General features: G+C 31.0%; 1 protein-coding gene and 2 non-coding genes across 3 annotated transcripts in view; all 3 read left to right on the top strand.

Moving 5' to 3' along the window:
- The window catches only part of LOC129748129 (centaurin-gamma-1A), a 517,098-nt gene that overhangs the window by 427,140 nt on the left and 75,421 nt on the right, over positions 1–14,537 (top strand). The gene's annotated exons all lie outside the window — the stretch shown is intronic.
- Positions 1,191–1,294, top strand: Trnay-gua (transfer RNA tyrosine (anticodon GUA)). Its single transcript has 2 exons — positions 1,191–1,227; positions 1,259–1,294. It is a non-coding gene; the product is annotated as a tRNA-Tyr (tRNA).
- Positions 1,627–1,700, top strand: Trnan-guu (transfer RNA asparagine (anticodon GUU)). The gene has a single exon. It is a non-coding gene; the product is annotated as a tRNA-Asn (tRNA).

The raw sequence follows: 14,537 nt of genomic DNA, 5'->3' as shown, positions 1-14,537 counted from the left end.
AATTTTTTAAATAAAATGCCAGGAATCGCTCAGCCGGGGTACGTGCGAATAAAATTCTGAAATGTTCATTCTTACGCTTATTTTATAATTTCACTGGAACCGGTATTTTTTGATATATTGTCTTGGAGAACACAAGTTTTTACAAACTTATTCTTAAATAATTGCCTTTAACATTTTTGTTCACCTAGTTTAAAGTCCAAATTCAATTATGCTAGCACATCGATTAAAATGACAATGTTTATTGTTGTATGTTTATTTAAAGAGGGTTTTAAATGTCCTAATAGAATAGTATTTTCTTTTTAAAAATTGTTGAATGTTCTGTGTTTAGCAATTCAATAATCAGCTGTTGCCAAAGTGTTTGATATATCGTCAACTGCCTTACAATTTACAAAAAATTTCTTCCTTGTCTGAGACAACTTTTACAACCGGTTAGTGCAAAAATATGGGTTATTAGCAACTTTTCCACATAGTTCGTGGTCCCTGCGACAATAAAATAAAAAATATTATTTGAAATTTATTGTAAAGACCTCAACTTCGATAAAAACAAAAAAAAACCCTATTGTTTAAATGGTTTTATGAAAAATACCTAATAAACAACTTGTTTATGATTACAAATGCGTATTATGCATCGTTTTGGCGTAAACAATTTCCTTCACCTTTTAACATCTTTTTCCCATGTGTGTAGCGTCCTAATGAGAAAAATTACCACCCCATCAAAAGAGCTAACAGACATAATCATTATCAGTTAAGATGAAGGCAACTTTTTTTCAATCCTAACAACAACCAGATTTTATCTTCGCGATCCATGATCAAAATTTGTTGATAAAAATGCGCTCACCCACACTCGCATCACCACATCACATGAATCAATGTGGCTTCCTCGTCCATCTACTCACAGTGACGCACGCGATTGTGCTATGTTTACTTGCCCGAAAATGTAAACAGTTATTAACAGAGTTTTTTTTCTCATTCTGCTTCTTTTCAGGTATGTTTCTGCTGCTGTGTCACCAAAGGAGAACATCGAAAAAAAAACTTTGTGAGACCACGCGTTTGGGTTTCGAATTTTTGTTTGGGTCTCCCGTACGCAGCAGGTAAGATTTCGATGTTCAACAGCAGCAAACTTCGAAGTCGTTCGAGTCGAGTCGAGCGCGCTGGTTCAAAATAAGCTTGAGTGAGGGTTATTTTTATCACCTTCGATAGCTCAGTTGGTAGAGCGGTGGACTGTAGTGAGGTTGAAAAACAATTGCCATTGGCAGTGATCCATAGGTCGCTGGTTCAAATCCGGCTCGAAGGATTTTTTATGGTACAAGAGTGGTTCGATTTTTTTTAATTATGTCATGTTTCATTAGTTGTTATGTCGTTTTGTCTTATAACGTGGTGTATAAATATCTATTTAGTTTGAAAATTGACAGTTTTGAAACTTTTTTTTGATTTAACATCGTGTAGTGATATCTTTCCCTAGTTTCATCTGTCCAATTTGAATTTATTGATGATATTTTTGCATTAACAAACAAGTTTTATTAGTAAAGTCGAAGTCAAGAACGAAGTGATTGACTAGTGATGTCTATTGTTTGGTTGCCTGAATCAATTCTTCAAGTAGCCTATGTTACAACTCCGTTGTCAAGTGCCTTCGTGGCGCAATCGGTTAGCGCGTTCGGCTGTTAACCGAAAGGTTGGTGGTTCGAGTCCACCCGGGGGCGCAAATGTTTTTTACCGAATTCAATGATGAAATTTTGCTCAGCTAGTAGCTTCGATCCCTAAGAGATCATAAGTTTATATTTTAAGCTGTGAAGTTCTTATTCTTGATTTGAGTTTTATTTTCGATGTCTGATTTTAAATTTTCTGATTTCTGATTATCTGATTTACTAATACATATAATGATTACCTGATTATACTGTTTTAATGATACACCGATTTGCAGATTTACTAATTAACAGATTTACTGATTTACTGATTCACTAATTTACTGATTTAATGATTTACTGATTTTTCTGATTTACTGATTAACTGATTTACAGATTTACTGATTTAACTGATTTTACTGATTTTACCAATTTTACTGATTTAACTGATTTAGTTACTAATTTTACCGATTTGACATATGTTACTTATATTACTAATTTTACTGATTTTACTGATTCTACATTTTTAACTGATTTTACTGATTTTACTGATTTACTAATGTGACTGATTTTACTGATTTTACTGATTTTACTGATTTTACTGATTTTACTGATTTTACTGAATTTTCTGATATTACTGATTTTAATGATTATACTGATTTTACTGATTTCACTGATTTTACTGAATCTACTGGTTGTACTGATTCTAGGGATTTAACTGATTTTACTGATTTTAATGTTTTTTTTCTGATTTTACAGATTTTCCTTATTTTACTGATTTTAATGAATTTACTGATTTTTCTGATTTACTGATTTTACTGATTTTACAGACTTCACTGATTTTACTGATTGTACTGATTTTACTGATTTTACTGATTTTAATGTTTTTTTTCTGATTTTACAGATTTTCCTTATTTTACTGATTTTAATGAATTTACTGATTTTTCTGATTTACTGATTTTACTAATTATACTGATTTTACTGATTTTACAGACTTTACTGATTTTACGGATTGTACTGATTTTACTGATTTTACTGATTTTAATGTTTTTTTCTGATTTTACTGATTTTACTGATTTTAATGAATTTACTGATTTTTCTGATTTACTGATTTTAATAATTATACTGATTTTACTGATTTTACAGACTTAACTTATTTTACTGATTGTACTGATTTTACTGATCTTACTGCTTTCACTGATTTTACTGAATTTAAAGATTTTTCTGATTTTACTGATTTTACTGATTTTACTGATTCTACTGATTTTACTTATTTCACTGATTTTAAAGATTTTACTGATTTTACTGATTTTACTGTTTTTACTGATTTTATCGATTTTACTGATTTAACTGATTTAGTTACTAATTTTACCGATTTGACATATGTTACTTATATTACTAATTTTACTGATTTTACTGATTCTACATTTTTAACTGATTTTACTGATTTTACTGATTTACTAATGTGACTGATTTTACTGATTTTACTGATTTTACTGATTTTACTGATTTTACTGATTTTACTGATTTTACTGATTTTTCTGATTTTTATGATTTTAATGATTATACTGATTTTACTGATTTTACAGACTTTACTGATTTTACGGATTGTACTGATTTTACTGATTTTACTGATTTTAATGTTTTTTTTCTGATTTTACTGATTTTCCTTATTTTACTGATTTTTATGAATTTACAGATTTTTCTGATTTACTGATTTTAATAATTATACTGATTTTACTGATTTTACAGACTTAACTTATTTTACTGATTGTACTGATTTTACTGATCTTACTGCTTTCACTGATTTTACTGAATTTAAAGATTTTTCTGATTTTACTGATTTTACTGATTTTACTGATTCTACTGATTTTACTTATTTCACTGATTTTACTGATTTTACTGATTTTAATGATTTTACTGATTTTACTGATTTTACTGATTTTACTGATTTTACTGATTTTATCGATTTTACTGATTTAACTGATTTAGTTACTAATTTTACCGATTTGACATATGTTACTTATATTACTAATTTTACTGATTTTACTGATTCTACATTTTTAACTGATTTTACTGATTTTACTGATTTACTAATGTGACTGATTTTAACTGATTTTACTGATTTTACTGATTTTACTGATTTTTCTGATTTTAATGATTTTAATGATTTTAATGATTATACTGATTTTACTGATTTTACAGACTTTACTGATTTTACGGATTGTACTGATTTTACTGATTTTACTGATTTTAATGTTTTTTTTCTGATTTTACTGATTTTCCTTATTTTACTGATTTTTATGAATTTACAGATTTTTCTGATTTACTGATTATACTTATTATACTGATTTTACTGATTTTACAGACTTCACTGATTTTACTGATTGTACTGATTTTACTGATTTTACTGATTTTAATGTTTTTTTTCTGATTTTACAGATTTTCCTTATTTTACTGATTTTAATGAATTTACTGATTTTTATGATTTACTGATTTTACTAATAATACTGATTTTACTGATTTTACAGACTTAACTTATTTTACTGATTGTACTGATTTTACTGATCTTACTGCTTTCACTGATTTTACTGATTTCACTGATTTTACTGAATTTAAAGATTTTTCTGATTTTACTGATTTTACTGATTTTACTGATTGTACAGATTTTACTGGTTTTACTGATTTCTCTGAATTTACTGATTTTACTGATTCTACTGATTTTACTTATTTCACTGATTTTACTGATTTTACTGATTTTACTGATTTTACTGATTTTACTGATTTTACTGATTTTACTGATTTTACTGATTTTTCTGATTTTACTGATTCTAGTGATATTACTGATTTTACTGATTTTTCTGATTTTACTGATTTTACCGATTTTACTGATTTTACTGATTTTACTGATTTTACTGATTTTACTGATTTTACCGATTTTACCGATTTTACTGATATTACTGATTTTGACTGATTTTACTGATTTTACTGATTTTACTGATTTTACTGATTTTTCTGATTTTACTGATTTTACTGATTTTACTGATTTTACTGATTTTACTGATTTTACTGATTTTACTGATTTTACTGATGTTACTGATTTTACTGATTCTACTGATTTTACTGATTTTACTGATTTTACTGATTTTACTGATTTTACCGATTTTACCGATTTTACTGATATTACTGATTTTGACTGATTTTACTGATTTTACTGATTTTACTGATTTTACTGATTTTACTGATTTTACTGATTTTACTGATTTTACTGATTTTACTGATTTTACTGATTTTACTGATTTTACTGATTTTACTGATTTTACTGATTTTACTGATTTTACTGATTTTACTGATTTTACTGATTTTACTGATTCTACTGACACATTCCACCGTGACGTGAAATCGCTTTTCCCGACTTTTCTGCACTGTTATCGTTCTAGATGTCAACCAGTTTACTTGAAAATGAAAAAAATTGTAGCAAACGGTCGCAAATTGAATTTCCTTCAAAATGAATGTAATTTGGTCATTTTAAAATTTTATTTTTTTTTTGTTGTGATTAATTACTTTTGTGACGTGAATTCACGCTAGAATTAAACATTTCGGACTTTAGTACATACATCTTTGAATTCCTGTTCTCTCTGTGGAAATAGAATATCGGTGTCTTCGAATGAGTTGTAAAGAAAACAATTACCCACAATTTGATGTACGGAGCTTCTCGATTGAACAACAACGAACGAAGTTATGCTTATTTGAAGTTGTGACGTGAATTCACTCAGTTAAAAAAGAACAGGGTTGTTGACTGAATTCACGTCACGAAATATAAAGTTATACTGTGGTTATACTGAACCATTATTTGGAGTCTTCAAATTTTATGTAGACTTTCAAAAACGATATTTTGTTGTTCCGACTTTTACAATCATAAATTTCTAGTATCTGCACCTAACTTTTCCCTTATTTTGATTGGCACTTGAATAGCAACATATTGAGGGATCATATGTTAAAATAACTACTGTCTTTATTTAAAGATTCACCAAAAAAAAAATGTTTTGATTTTTTTTTTCAATCTTTTCGAATTTTTGTTTGAAAATAATGAACTTTTTAAAAAATCAACTAAATTATGCTCGATTTGTCAAAATCCGACCATCTGGAGGGTCAAAACAGCTTTCAGAGCACATTTTCATATAAAATTAAACGAAAAATAAAGTTTTGTGATGTGAATTCACTCATTCGCGCTGTTGTAACTCAGCTAGATTCCAACCGATTTCTATAAATTTTAGTGTTTCAGAATCGTCTTATCATTTTTAAAGAAAATCTCATTTTTTTATTTAAAAAAAAGTTAGAGTTTTCTCGTAAAATTAAAAACATCCCTTTTTTCGTGACGTGAATTCACTCATTTGCGACTGTTTTTGTTCGCTTTTCAAACCAACTATATTGGATATAAACAAATTCTTTTTTCTACAAAATGAAACCGTGTTTTTTGGCTTCTGAACATACTAAAAATATTTCCGAAAAAAAATCATCCATATATTAAAATTAATGATTTTGTAAAAATTGTCAAAAACACCACATTTTTCAACAAAAAAAACTGTTTTTCAAAATCATCTAACACATGTGTAAAAAAACTTTTTTCTCTTTTTTCCGTTGATTTTGTGTGATTTGAATTATCAAAATTATAGACAATTTTGAGATTTTTTGATACGCGAACGGATAAAAATCACTTTTGAGCGGTACAAGCGCGTGGAATGTGTCTACTGGTTTTGCTGATTTTACTGATTTTTTTTATTTTTACTGATTTTACTGATTTTACTTATTTTAATAATTGACTGACTTTACTTATTTTACTCATTTTACTGATTTTACGGATTTTTCCGATTTTACTGATTTTACTGATTTTGCTGATTTTACTGATTTTACTGATTTTACTGATTTTACTGATTTTACTGATTTTACTGATTTTACTGATTTTACTGATTTTGCTGATTTTACTGATTTGTCTGATTTTACTGATTTTACTGATTTTACTGGTTTTACTGATTTTACTGATTTTACTGATTTTACTGATTTTGATGATTTTAGTGATTGTACTGATTTTACTGATTTTTCAGATTTTACTGATTTTACTGATTTTACTGATTTTACTGATTTAACTGATTTTACGAATTTTACTGATTTTACTGATTTTGCTGATTTTACTGATTTTACTTATTTAAATGATTTTGCTGATTTTACTGTTTTTACGAATTTTACTGAATTTACTGATTTTCTTATATTACTGAATTTGCTGATAATTCTGATTTTACTGGTTTTACTGATTTTACTGATTATGCTAATCATACTAATTTTACTGATTCTATTGATTTAGGTAATAATTTTACCAATTTTACTGATGTTACTTTTTTTTTATTGATATAGGTAGGTACTAATTTTACTGCCTTTACTGATTTTATTAATCTTAATGATTTTACTAATTCTACTGGTTAAACTGAGTTTACTGATTTAACTGATTTTACTGATAAAACTGATTTCTGATTTCTGATTATAAATTTTCTATTTCTGTTTGATGATTTTTGAATTAATATTTACAATATTGATTTATTTTTCGGATTTCCTATCTCTGATTTTAAAAACAGTATTTTTCAAGATGTCGAATTTCGATTTTGAGATATCTGATCTTGATTTTGATTTCTCAATTGAAAATATTGATTGCTGATATAAAATTCCTGTTATTCTTGATCACATGAATTATTATTTCTGATTTTTTAAAACTTAGTTATGTGTGTGCCTTTTCAAAATGTTATAAAACTGGTGGAAGTATATTTTCTGAATGTGTTCGCATACTTTTCCAGCACTCACACAGATTTTTTTTTTTGAATAATCGTGTTTTCAGCTGTTATTTAATAATGATGGATTCTGGAGGAAACTGTGCAAATTTTTTTTTATTTCTTTTTCATCGTAAATATTTCGAAATCGTGTTAGTTTTAACCCTTCATTACATGATTTTTTATTTTTCCTCAAAAATTATTTTAAACAGTTGGAAATGATGTGTACATCAAGAAAAAAAATTCAAAATAAAATACGATTTTTATTTATTCATGCATTAATTGTTGCAAACTTGTTTCTTTATGAAATAAAGGGTTAAAATTTGAAAAAAAAATAGATCGGATAGAACGTAATTCTAATTCAATTTTCAAAAATTTTCTCATTTGTTAATAAAAATTTAGTTCCGAATATCTCGAATAGATTAAGATTTTGTCCAATTTGTTTTGTACTTTATTTGCATAATCAAACATAAATTTCAATTTAGAGTTTACAATTATGAATTGAAATAACAATTTTTCAAGTGTTTTTCTGCATGATTTTTATTGAAAATTTTCCAAATTTGCCTGAATGTTGACCGGATTTTGGGGAAAATTTTTAAAATAAAAGTCTCGGGTTTAGTCTAAGGTTGCCAGATTGCCCGGTTTGATCCGCGTTTGTCCGGATATTTAATACAAAATTTGAGAAAAGTCCTGGCCAGTTGCCCGATTTAATTGAAAAAGCCCGGATTTTGTCCGGTTATTTTATTTTTATCTTGATTTTTTTTTTTAGTTCCTGAGTTTTGACAAAATATGCCCGCATATTGCCCAGATATTGGTCGACAATTTAATATCAAAAGCCCGGATTTTGCCAGGCTTTTATGAAAAATATCTGGCATCCTCAGTACGGTTGGGACAAAATCCTGACTCTAATCTTGGTTTTTATGTTTCAAACTTCAATTAGAAGCAATTTCCATACTCGAACTCATCAATCCGGAGTATGAAAAGAAAATTTTCAAAATAACAAATCATTTTCAAGATTTGGATTGGAAATTTATACATTTTTGATTCATATTCATATTTGGAATCAATTAAGTTTCATAATAATGGAACAGTTTCATCCTTCGCCATTTTCTTTCAGATTCATAAGTTAAAATACGAATGAATAATCGAAGTAAGTTATACCTATATTGAAAACCAAAAATTCAAGATTCGAATAATAAATTTCTGGTTGAGGGCTCCGATACAAATTTAGCTTTTTGGTTCATAACTCACAGTTATTATAATCTGGAATTCAGTTTTAAAAATCATCCTCGAATTCGGAATTCATTATAACCTCAGGTGGATTATACAGGATTCAGATTCGGAATTAAAATAACAAAAAAATAGTTCCAGCTCGAAGTTGAGTTTTATTAAAGGTTAACAATGTCAATGTGAAAATTTCATTAGGGAATCAATTCCTAGGAGATTGCAGTTTCATAGTTTTGATTCTTGATTCAAAATTAAAACTGTATACTGTCTCAGATTCAATTTGGCAACACAACAAAAAGAAACCAGAAATATAAAATTAAATTTGGATTTTATTGAGGATTTCGCTCTATGAAAAATCTTGATTTTAACTCAAAAAACTTATTCACAGAATTTTTATTAAAAACATAATTCAAAATTAAATCGAATTTACAAGAGTAGATAATGAATCTGATTTGAACCGCACACCTCATCTCTTACTTTTATTTATAAAAACATATTTGACATTTTCACCAATGCTTAAAATGGTGATGCTTGTGGTTGAAAATATAAGCTTTTAATTAACTAATTAAATAAAACACAAATTTTTTATCTCAAAAATCCATTATTTATGTTTTAAACATCATAAAAAATTGGTAGCTTCTAGGACTTATTTTCGAAAGTGAGAACCTAAAAAAGGTGAGATAACTCAAACCTGAATAATTAGATAGAACCTAAACATTTTTTTACTTTTCTATACGTATGCATAGTTCAAGCAAAAATGTGGATTTTATCACTAAAACACAACACCCCCTTCCCCCATGAGTCGGTTCTTCCTACGGCTTCGGAATCAGGTATCAGGTATTCACCATTTAAAAAGATCTCAATGTCAAAAGATCAGTATCCTTTCGGTAAATTTGAAGCACACTTCTAAATATATTCCAAGCCCAACAACCGGAATTTGTAAAAACTCACAATATATCTAACACAATTTTTTATGAAGTTTCTGAATAAACTTTTCAGAATTTCACTTTTGAAATACCTCAAGTAACCCAAAGTTGTATAGTTAAAATTCCCATTTGGCTGATGAATACTAGAGGGGTCCATAAATATGGGAAAATAAATGTTAACTATCGCTTTCTGATAAAGTGCTAACGAACTTTCCAACGGTTTCTTACAGAACTATCACAAAACTTTTTACGAACTTAGCTCTTTCAAAATTATTTACAAAATTTGTCAACACTAGAGATGTACCGAATAGTGGTATTCGGCGAACGGCCGAATACCGAATATTGACCTTTTCAACTATTCGGCCAAACGAATATTCGGTCGAATATTCTGTTGAGTTTTCAATAGAAATACTTATATTTGTACTGCCATTTCTAATAGAAATCTTCTATTTCTGAGATTTTAAGTCGATTTTTTCCAACCAGATGGATCAGATCTTTTTTAAGTAGAGGTCTCTGATTTTCAAAATGGCGCCATAAGCTTAAAGGACATCAGATGACTTTTCGCTTCTAGGACGTTTATCACAAAAGAGATTGGATTCTGGTGAAATCTGGGACAGAACATGCCAAATCAGGTTTTAAGCTATTTGAAATTGTTTTTTTATATCGAATTAGATGAATGTCTAGATTTTGCTAGATGTCATCAAAATAGTTGCCAAATAGAACGATGAACGTTAACCTTACGCATATAATATTTTCTACGACACGTATCCACACGGCCGGGAATGAACGTTTTTTTGAAAAACTTGTAAGAAAAGAGAAAATCTGAACAGAAACTAGGCATTTTTCTCAAACATATAAGAGGAAAAGGAAATAAAATTACTTGAAATACAAAGTTTTAATCGAATTACAACAGCATAGTTCAAATCGTTTTTAACAAATAAATTTACTCTTAAAAATCGTTCTGTTAAAGAAAATTTGAACATTTTCAAAGAGTTATTTGATTTAGCAAAAACTCTGAATAAACCCGGGTATAATCCACAAAATTTAAAAAATATGTGATCATCTTGGTTGGATTTAACTTTTCTCGAATTCATTATTTGGTTTATATGCAAGCCTGGGTATATCAAGACAATTTGGAATAAAAGATAATCAAAGTATAAAGCTATCTATTATGAAAAAAACACGGATACATCTAAAATGTTTAACTGAAACCATAAGTGTTTGATGATTTTGAAGGTTTTTCAATATTTCCTTCGGATATTTAATAAATTTCCAACATCAATTGAAAAGTTTGAGAAGTCTGTTTTTGTATAAATTTCAAATAATAAATATTCGGCCCAGTGCTGCAAATTTTCAGTGTCAGTGAGAAATTATCAGCTGACTTTATTGCAGTGTATCGGTCAGTTCAATTCCAACTAGATTCATACGAGAATGAACTGAAAGCTCAGTCCTGAAAGCTCTCTGCACACTCATTCACCAATCGGCAACATCGGTGCTTAGTATACATTCAGGCTCTTTCCAGGTTCATGAGGTTATCCAATCTTCATTTTCAGTTTCAAGCGAACATTGCTGAAAGTGAAAAAAGCTTCCTTCTATTATCATTAAGTTTAGTTGAATGGTGACAAAGATTGTTCGACTCGCTAGACATGCGCAAATTTCAGAATTACTGCTGAGATCGCTATTTTTGAAGGATTCTGATAAAAAATACGTCTGTTTCAAATGGTGTGAAGAGGTGGGAAGGTTTAGAAATGAGTGTTCGGGTTGGCGAGACGAACGCTGGCGAGGGAGCGTGTAGACGAATGTGGGGGACAAAATTATGACAAAAAGTTGGCAGTAAAATGACAAAACATGACAAATGTGGTAAAAGTATGACAAAATTATGACAAAAAAAATCTGACAAATAGGAATGAAATTTACAATACAATGGAAAAATATTTACTAACACAACTCTGTCGAAAATATGACAAATCTGATTAAAATGTGACAATATTTTAACAAAAATGACAAATGTCGTAAACAATTGACAAAAATATGACAAATATAACAAAATTATGACAAGCGTGGTAAAAATATGCCAATAAATTGACAAAATCGTGACATGAACCTCATTGACCTCATTTTATCATATTTTTGTCATTATTAATTACCATAAATTCAATTTTTTTTTATATACATCCATCCTCTTGTCCCGCTTCAAGTAAACGTACAGTCTCAGCGATTTTCAATTCGCGTTTTCTTTTTGAATCCCAATTCATAATTTGCAAAAATGGCAAAAACAAATGCTTACTGAAATTATCAGCAACTTTCGCTGACACTGATTGAATGCTTAAGCTGCAGTCACTGATCAAAAACAGTAAGTGACAGAAATGCCCAAGCGAAAGACGCTTTCGTAGCTTTCGAGTGAAACAAGTTAGTTCGGGTTTACGAGTGAGCTTTCTACTGACTGATAGACACACTCACACAGCTTTCTGTAGGCACGAGGATGACCGAGCCGATCAGAAGCTTTTATATTTGTTGACTTTTCTATTCCGTTCATTTCAGATGAAGCTTTTTACACTGATAGAAAATCACAGTCAGTATCATTCGTGCTTGAAGATAATTTGCAGCACTGATTCGGCCTATTCGGCCTATTCGTCCGAATACTTAGCTCAACTATTCGGTGAGCCGAATATTCGGCTTAACGGTTTTTTGGCGGTATTCGGCGCCGAATATTCGGCCAACCGAATATTCGGTACATCTCTAGTCAACACTTTTTTCGGAAAGGTTTTTCTTCAATAGTCGAAAGAAAATTTTTAAAACTGTATCAGAAAATGTAAGAACATTTTCTTTTTTCGACTGGTGAAAGTGTTTCAATCAGGCAGCGGCACAATATTTTGGTCGGTTCGCACCGTCTGTCTCGCCGTTTTCCATTGCCATTTCTCATGATGATAATTAAGACCGTACGTATAATTGAGCGTTTCTTGAGCTCCATAGATGAGAGCTCCCATTTGGCTTCCTGAACTTGTTGTATATTGTTTCGGTAGCGCTACGTGCCTCATTTTCGAGGTGGGCTTAATTCGTCATTCAGAGAAAATCTGCCTAAAGAAACAGGTAATTACGGCGAGTATCTCGCGATGGTACTACCCGGTAAAAAACGTGATTAGATTTCGGCGCCATATTTTACGAATCACGCCCATTGTTGATTGCGCTTCGCTCGCTATATGTTCGGGGAGCAATTTGACTCGAACAATCGCGTGGGATCAAGATTAAACAGGTCGTGCATATATTTGGAAACCACCCTTTTCATTAACTGGCACTAGAAGGTATGCCGTACCCGTATTACATACCCGGATTGGAGTTGCCTAATTTCTCCGCTAACTTACATGACCGAAAAAGTGGCTCACAATGGAGTGACTGAACGAACGACTTGAAGCCACTTGCCAAAATAAACTCACCGATGCGTTCCATGTCCCCTAGCTAGGCGCGCTATGGCCATAAATAGTTACAGCCGAAAAAAGAAGATAACGTGTTACGATAAGGTTTTCCTCATTAACCAAAAACAGAAAAGACGATACGGAGTCATACCAGCAATCCCAAAACCGAAACAAAAATGTTCAAACAAGAAACACTTGTTCATTAGAAAGCGACTGAAGTCGGCCGACGGCGTCTACTTCTGAAGCTATATACTTGACAAAAAGTGCCCATCCGAGCTTTTTCGGAGGAATTGTTTCGGTGACGCAATCTGGCTTAATCTACCATCCAACTTGATGCGTGCTGCCTGCGATGTGCTTTACCCTAAGCTGGAAACAATAACTTGCCGAGAGTCTATCAATTAGTTACGCCAAGTGGCTTTCCTATATTAACTGAACTGGGTGTAATCTCACGCTTACACAAAGTTTGATTGAAGATCATACGGTTAAGTCGATCTTACCGGACGCAGGTGACACAGAGACGTTAAGTCGTCTCTAAGGCCCAGTTTTTTCGAAGGTACCCCAACGGAGATTTCCGATGCCGATTATAGTGGGGCGTGGTGGAGCGGAACAAACGACACAGGGTTACAGGAAAAATCATGGAACCGAAACTACGGTAGTCGCCACGTGGAGGATTTATTATCGTTATAGTTCGATTTTGATCAAGATCTTTAACGGAAAAAACATGATCAGGTTTCATAAAGTAGTTTTTCCGTTAAATGGGCTTTAGTTTATAAAATACATAGAATTTTATACATACAATTTTATAGAACAGTCCGATAGTATCAACTCATGGTCATCCTCCGTCTTCCAATCGATGCTGCTTGAACGGAAGCATATTAAACGAACATGATCCCAACTGATCTAGGCTTGGTTGCTGAGAAATCTTAGGAAAGTTTTGGCCTTAGAAACTACGACCTATAATAAGGTTAAAAACAAACCGTCTAATGACAATAACAACAAATGCCACTTGACACGAAGGAATAGGGATGAATAACGCGAAAGCGTAAAATTGCAGAAAAAGAATTGATTTGTTCCAGTATTATTCGTAGCGTTGTGATGTGGTCCACACATGATGGTCCAGATCGGAATCCAGCTTGTAGCCGTCGGAGTGTAGTGTCAATTTTTTCCTAGATCCTGTTCAGGATCACTTTGCAGAGTACCTGCTGTCCTTTTGAACTACTTCGAGTACGCCTCCAAAGCGGCCTGCGTTGAGGCAGATGTCGAGGCCATTTATTGATGAAGCGATAAAGAGAAGCCCAATATGAGTAAATAGACATATATGACCAATCATAAGTGACGGTGAAGCTGCTCATCAAAAGATGAATGCGAACCCGTCGTCTGGTTCCGAAAGTCGAGTATTTAGAAGAGTGAAAGCATGGTGGAGTTGGTTTCTACTAGACATCGTTCTTGATTGATGACGGATGGTTCATGAGGTTTTTTTTACAGGATGGAAATTTGACTTCAAACCATAACAGCCGAGAGTTTGCTGTC

The sequence above is a fragment of the Uranotaenia lowii genome, chromosome 2 (assembly GCF_029784155.1).
Source record: "Uranotaenia lowii strain MFRU-FL chromosome 2, ASM2978415v1, whole genome shotgun sequence".
Lineage (NCBI taxonomy): Eukaryota > Metazoa > Arthropoda > Insecta > Diptera > Culicidae > Uranotaenia > Uranotaenia lowii.
The sequence above is the reverse complement of the archived record's forward strand: the minus strand, read 5'-3'. Positions and strand labels throughout refer to the sequence as shown.